Source organism: Anoplophora glabripennis, unplaced genomic scaffold (assembly GCF_000390285.2).
Source record: "Anoplophora glabripennis isolate ALB-LARVAE unplaced genomic scaffold, Agla_2.0 scaffold493, whole genome shotgun sequence".
Taxonomy (NCBI): Eukaryota; Metazoa; Arthropoda; class Insecta; order Coleoptera; family Cerambycidae; genus Anoplophora; species Anoplophora glabripennis.
In genome coordinates, this window is record NW_019416669.1 from 157,147 (window position 1) to 164,475 (window position 7,329).

Sequence of the window (7,329 nt, forward strand, 5' to 3'; positions counted from 1 at the left end):
AATTAGAATGCCCTCGGAGCAATTAAAATATTTTAAAAAAATTATCCAAAAAACTTGATTATTTTGCCTTTTTTCATTAATTATTGCTATTTTGCAACATCGGTAATAAATTTAAACATTTTTAACTTACAGTATATTGTGCAAAATTCAATTCTAAAACTTTTTTCCTTTTCAATATTCTTCCAAAATGCATAGGCTCCAAGATATAAGTAAAAACTCAGATAAAATAAGTATTCTTTAAAATTTATTAAACATTTTTGCAATTTTGAAAATGTTCCGGACCTCGCCCAGATCTAGGGATCTACACTTTTATTATGTGAGCTGTACTGAAGGTAATCCAGAAAAAATTTGCTTGCCCCCTCTCACATCTACCTCAAAACAGATCCGTCCTAATCTATGTACCTATAAAGATAAGTACTAGAACAAAGGACCATTGTTGTCATTTAAAAATAAAATTAAAGTTCAGTCAAAAGTAAAAACTTCCAAAAGTGTAACAAAGTGAAATACAGAAATTATTTGTTGCAAGAAATAAATTTTTTTTTACACACTAACCACTCAGTCACGGACGCAACATAGATAAAATGGTATAATATTGCAAACATAAACAATAACCAAATAATATATTACATATCTTTCCCCCAGTTTTTAATTTATGTTTCTTTTTGCTGGTTGGACTTTATTTACTGTAAAAAACCATGCATCGTTTCGGAGTAAAAAGAATTTAAATATTTCAATAATTCCGGACAAATTCAGCATATCTGCTCAAACGTTCCACCCTGTTATGCACTCAGTGCTCTTTTCCTACATTTTTGCCAAGATTCCCCCAATTTTATAAATGGATATAGCCGCCCGAGCGACCGCTTGTTGCTTTTGTTCTATAAATAAGTTCCCAAGATCGAGAATGGATGGGAATCCGGGGTAATACATTAGGAACTAATTTCGAGCTTCCCTTTCTTGTTAACTACAATAATCGAAATCGAATTCGGCGACGCGCGATTATCAAGGTATACTAGTAAATTATACGGTTTCCATATCCCCAGACGTATTAAGTTTAGTACAATTTTGTCAGAATGGCGTTTAATATATCGCACCTAAAAGAATGTAAGTATTTGATTCAGTTTCAAGTGATATTAGCAACTATTCTCTAATTAAATACAAGTAAATGTATCTCAGAACTTCAATTCCTCCGAAGAATTAGAGAATACTCTGTTTCAGGAAAGCAATCCAACTAAACAGTTTGTGAAATCAGAATGTCTCTATGAACAAAGAGTTCCCTAGCTGTTTTACTTTTTTAGTCGTATTTAGTTTTTCTTTAATATATTCAACGTTATTAAAGTGGCTGTATAAAGGCATTCAACAATTGAAATTGTGGAAAAAAAATGGTATACATCTTTTACAATGTAATTCTATGCCTGTGTCCAAGTAGGTTTGAATTGTTTTGAGCGTTTGGTGTGCAGCAAAATGTAACTCCCTCTCAATGGTAAAATAAAAGTATTTTTATTAAAAACAAGGTATATTGAAAAGAAGTGTTATCAGCGCTAGCGTTCGTTGGAGAGTTCTCTTGTGGAGACGCTCGCAGGTATACAGGGTGTCCGCAAATTTCACCGACAACGTTTGACTGCATATTCAGGACGATAAATAAAAACGATCTACGAAAAAAAAGTTAAATAAAAAATTCTTGGTTTTTGAGTTACAATCGAAATGTACAGACCTGAAAATAATCCATTTTTCTCGAGAATTGCTTTCTATAGGCGATTTTCTCAAGGGACAATATTTTTTTTAAATGAAATGACCTTTTCAATGTTGCTGCCAGTTTTAAAAAATATGACCACTGTAAAAGTTTTAACCGCTAAAAGGGAGAGGTAACCGGAGAAAACCATCACCCAGTATATCGATTTGACTAAAGCTTTAAGAAATAATACGCTATAATAGTTCAAATAAATGTGCCAAATTTTAAGGCGATCGGTAAAAGGGTTATGAAGTTATTAATTAAATTACTTTTATTTTTGACATCTTTGAAGGCCTGTAACTCAAAAACCAAAAAGTTTTTATTTAACTCGTAGATCGTATTTATTTATAGTCGTGAATATGCAGTCAAACGTTGTCGGTAAAATTTACGGACACCCTGCAATGTATCTAGTCCCTAGCGCCTATCTGCCGTGGTCCTTTTCCGAGAATCATAGTGTGTGTATCCCACGTTGCACATTTTCGTCTGTCTCTTGTCGCTTGCAACAGCAACGGTTTAAGTATTACGTCAGACTGGTGCTCTTGACGTAATACTTAAAATGGGTCACTTACAGACATGTGTACCCACAATTTCAATATCTTATCCATTTAAATGGCACACTCTGTACAGATAAATAAATTACAAAGGAAAACCTGAATTGATTAAGCTACCCACCTCAATAATCTTAAAGGAATTAATGACAATATTACATCACTGTTATTAATTACCAAGGTAGTCATCCCACGTAAATTTTAAATTAATATTCAAGGGAAGCGTTTTTCATTGTAACTAAATGTACACTGTCAAATGACGTTGGGGGTATCTCAAAGTTAACTAAAACCGTCTGCTAAGGTTGTAGCATAATATACAGGGTTACATCTTACATATGTTCAGTCAATTATATGTTTAGTTATTTTACTTATGTTCTGTTAAATACACTATTATATTTATCTATTGCCTGTAAATGGAAAAATTGTTCAAACAAACTGCAAATTAAAACGACTTTTCTTACTTATTTATCTATAAGCGAACTATCACACCTAATCTCATTAACTTGTTGAATAATGCAAACAGTTTGTCTATATGTGTGCTTTGGAGAACATTTGGCAAGCGAAGACGTGCACCACCCACACGATGTGACATTTACTTACCATTTCAAGAACAAAACTTTCATGTGCTGACTTGACTTTAATTTAACTATTTTTACCACCGAAATCTTTATAAATTCTCTTTTCTGGGACTGATTACAATCTACAACTATGTTATCCACATATTCCTTACATGATAAATTGTAAATATAATAAAATTATAAACTAATGTGTAATGTGTATGTGACATGTCTATATAGTGTACAGTCTTTCTGTGTTTCCAGATCGTATTATATTCCCATATACAAATGACACTGTCCCTGAACCAAATAATACAATTTCTCTTTCGTCCCAAAAATATCCCAAGCGCTATCGCCACTTTAGATGTGCTTTCATCCTTAGAGGATATTAACGTCGTCGTCTTCCCCTACGCATATCTTTTTTAATTCAGATGTCCTTCTTAGATGGGATTACTTTTGCATTGATTAATGAGGGTCGAGTTTTCAAAGGATTCGGGTAAATATTTGTGGTGCAAAATATCCCAAATTACCGTCAGATGCTTGCTCCTTGATTTTTTTAAAGGATAGGTTTCATTAGGCTGTGGTATAAGTACAGATAAGAAAAGAATATTTTTTTACATTACAGTGGACGTTTTGTTATTATGAAAACATCACTAATAATGACACAAGGGAAACTGATATTTCAGAATATTTTCCTAGTAATTATTTCTGAATTATTTGGAAATCTTTACATCTTTTAGAAATTTGGATGTTTATTAACTATTGTTGCCATGAAGATGAATTTTTGGAAACCAAAACTTCAAAAATCATGACTGATATACAATGTGCCCAAAATTGCCACCATATGGAATACTTTTTTATTATTGGTTTTATGAAAAAAAGTTATTCTTGATAAAAAGTTCTACATGCCCTAAAACCCAAAATGATATAATCAGATTTCAGTTTTTTGCAGTCGTATACGAGGTTTGTCGAAAAATGTAAATTTTGCTCAAGAGTAAAGTACCTTTATTTTTTACAATATCGTCAATCGTTATTAAGAAAAGTTGATCTTGATGGTATCCAAATATACATTTTACCACACTTTTGAGCTTTTATTTAAAATTGGTTGTAAAATATACGGATATCGGGGACCGCCTAGCCGGGTGTCTTGGCCGGTGGATTTCGATCTGGAGGTAAGCATCACTGACGCAGGCTGGAATTTGGATGGGTGACCTAAGGCAGGTTCGGGGACGTAGCTGTGGCAGCCTACCAGAGACCTGGGTCGCTCAACATTTTCCGCATGCGTGTGGTCCCCGATAAATGGTAATGAGAACAGAGCAAAGAAAATCTCTGTAACTCAACACCATGCTATCATACATAAACTGTACGAGACTTTGCCACCAAGCCACCCGTGTAGTAAATAGGATGGTTTGAAGAAAAGTAGGTACTCGAGTAATGAAGGAGGGTGTACAAGGGGCCTAATAAGGCCTAAGTGCCGCGGTGGAAAAACAATTCCACGATTCTCCGACATACATACATACTTACGAATCTATCTTACCTCGACGACATGCGCAGTAAAAGTTCTTTGTACATTTGAAGCTTTTCGGTTTATTAACCAATTAGTACTTTGTGTTTCACACCATTCGTACAACAAAGAATGACGTTTGGAGCATTACATTTCATCGATAAAATTGGAAGACATAATTTTAATAACGGGTTAACTTTTACGACGCGACAGAGTTTGCAATCCACGCCGACCTCACTATTTGCAAGATCAGCGTGTCCGGGGCAAAAAACAAAAAGACATTACAGCCGCTTATTGCAATTTGCGGTTGGAGATTCCCCCATTCCAATTAGCCCGCCCCGATTTACGCGCAATTGTTTTACCGCGGTCCTGATCCTGTTCGCACGGAGTTAAAGGACTAAACAGGCGAAATACTGCTTTAGGAGCTCGCGGAGGCCGCAGAATTTTAATTTTGGTTGCCGGGGGTCTCAGATTACGCCGACGATTGCGTCGAGCCTTCAAAAGATTACTCGCGACGAAGATGGCTCTTTCCAATTTTTTTCGGATTGATGAGATGAAAGTTTTCATGCGTCACAGAATTTATTATAATAAATTGAAGAATAAAAGAATTCACATTAATTGCTTCTCTACTCCATCAGTATGTACAAGGTGTTGGTAATTAAAGTGTCCGTATTTTTGAAATTTCAATTTTTAAATTAACGAAAACAATTGTAGCCTTATAAAAATTTACTATATTATTACAATTCTCGCATTGTTAACCCTCAAAGTTACATTAATGAGAATTCGCAAGCAATAAAAGTACGGAGTGAATTCATTGAGTGAAATTATTGACCACATTTCACGCAATATTTAGCATTTTGATAATTTATTCATTTGTGATAATATTTGAATTAAAACTGAGTACATTCACTCAAATATAGGTACACGTTAAATAAATTAGCTAAATCGCAGTAAATGTTATTATTGAATGACCCCATCCCATTCTATGGTTGTTGTGCGTTGTCTTTGCCTATTATTTTGGTAAAAGTTATGTTTAAATGCATTGGTTTGACTACAATAACACAAAAAAAAATCGACGAAAGGTTTCCTCGGTCAAACATATCGTATTATATGTTTTTTGGATCGCTGAAACCGAATCTGCAACTCATTTGGTCCCATCACGTCAGAGTTTTTTTCTAACCTCAAAAAATAGCTGGAAAATGGTAGAATTCAACAAAATCAACCCTGCAACCTGTTAAAACCTTATAACTCCACATCCTTATGATCCCGAACGAGATCGATAAGCCGTAAAATGATAACTCGCAACCGTAAAAATACATAACCTCAAAATTTGATGAGTCAAAAACCCAAAAACCCAAAATAAGCAGCGAATAAACTTACACATAGGGCACAAACCTTCATTTTTGAATAGCTAATCCTTTTAGCCTAAAACCCCGATACCCCATAACCTGAAAACACGACAAGGCCTCAATCTGAAACCTCAAAACCCCGAAGCTCAATAACCGTAAAACCCCAAAACTTCAAAACCAGGGCCGGCATTAATAAGGCTGAGGGTGGCGATCACTTCGAGCGTGACACATGAGCAGCGAGTCACACACTTCGAACAAAGAAGTCACTGGCCGAAACTCATAAACTTAAGCTCCCAAACCCACATACCCTGGATGACGCTAAATCTCTAAACCCGAGTTCCCAAACCCACAAAGCCTGAGTGCAGTAAGATCTCTAAACCTGGGTTCCCAAACCCACATACCTTGGGCACAGCAAACCCTCAAACCCAAGATCCTAAACCCACGTACTCTGGGTACAGCAAGTTTCATAAACCTAATCTTTTAAACCTACATACCCTGGCCGCAGAAAGATCCTCAAACACGAGTAATTGAAACCAGATACTCATTAGAATCCAAGAAACTTCAAAAGGCACAAAAATCTACGAGTTGGTGGTGCCTACATTTTGCCGTACCCAGGAAAAACGACGTGGACGTAACAGGACTCTGTTCCCTCCGGGGTGTTTGATTTTTGTGAGTCCCATTGCCTCTCACTTTGAATATCCATTCAGGTATTTTCTTGTAACATCATACTCTTCATCAGCCAAGTCACCCATCAATGAAGAGCTGCGGTCGCTTGATGACGACGCCTGGGGGCCCGCTTTCGCACCTGAACCAGCCGTCAATACTGGGGTTCCGAATCCCTGCATCGTAATTTTACCTGTGCCGACCATGACGGCATGAACGCCGCAATCCAGGGACTTCGCCGGGTCGCGGAAGAACTCCGTTGTCCGCCGTCAACACGAGGAAGTACCCTGGATGTACGAAAATACTTTTGATTCGGAACCTTTATTTTCAAGCTATTTGGTTATTTTTGGAAAAGCTACATTCATTAGGTATGACTATTAAATTATTACAGGGTGTTTGTAAATAAATGCGAAATATTTTAGGGGATGGTTGCTGAAGTTATTTTGTGAAAAAACTTCATATAAATGTAGGTAGAAATATGCTTCGTTTCCGATACAGAGTGTTTAAATTTAAATTTAAATTTTTTGTTTATTTTTGTTAATTTTCAGTTTTAAAGATATTGACTCGAAATTTGAAAAACGGCTTGGCAGGATAAATGTAATTTTTTTGGGGTGATCCGAATATTTCTACTTGCACCAGTGGCGTTCGTGCGAGAATACCACAACCCTTTCTTAATGAAACAAATCGTACGCTACTGACTTTTCGCGTTTTGATATTTTTTTAGAAATCCGCCATCAATTCTTAATGAAATTGGTCTCTTCATTTTTTCCGTAGGATGCACCGTTTTTTTTTTTTTGAGGAAAAAAAATAAAACATATTTTACTGCAAGTTGTGTATTTTTTATTTCTATTGATACATTATCTAGTAGGTTGCTGTCAATATTTCTAAATAAAATACAACCATCAATTTTCGAGTCAATATCTTTAAAACTGTTTGGCATAATTAATAAAAATAAATAAAAAAATTTAAATTTAAACAC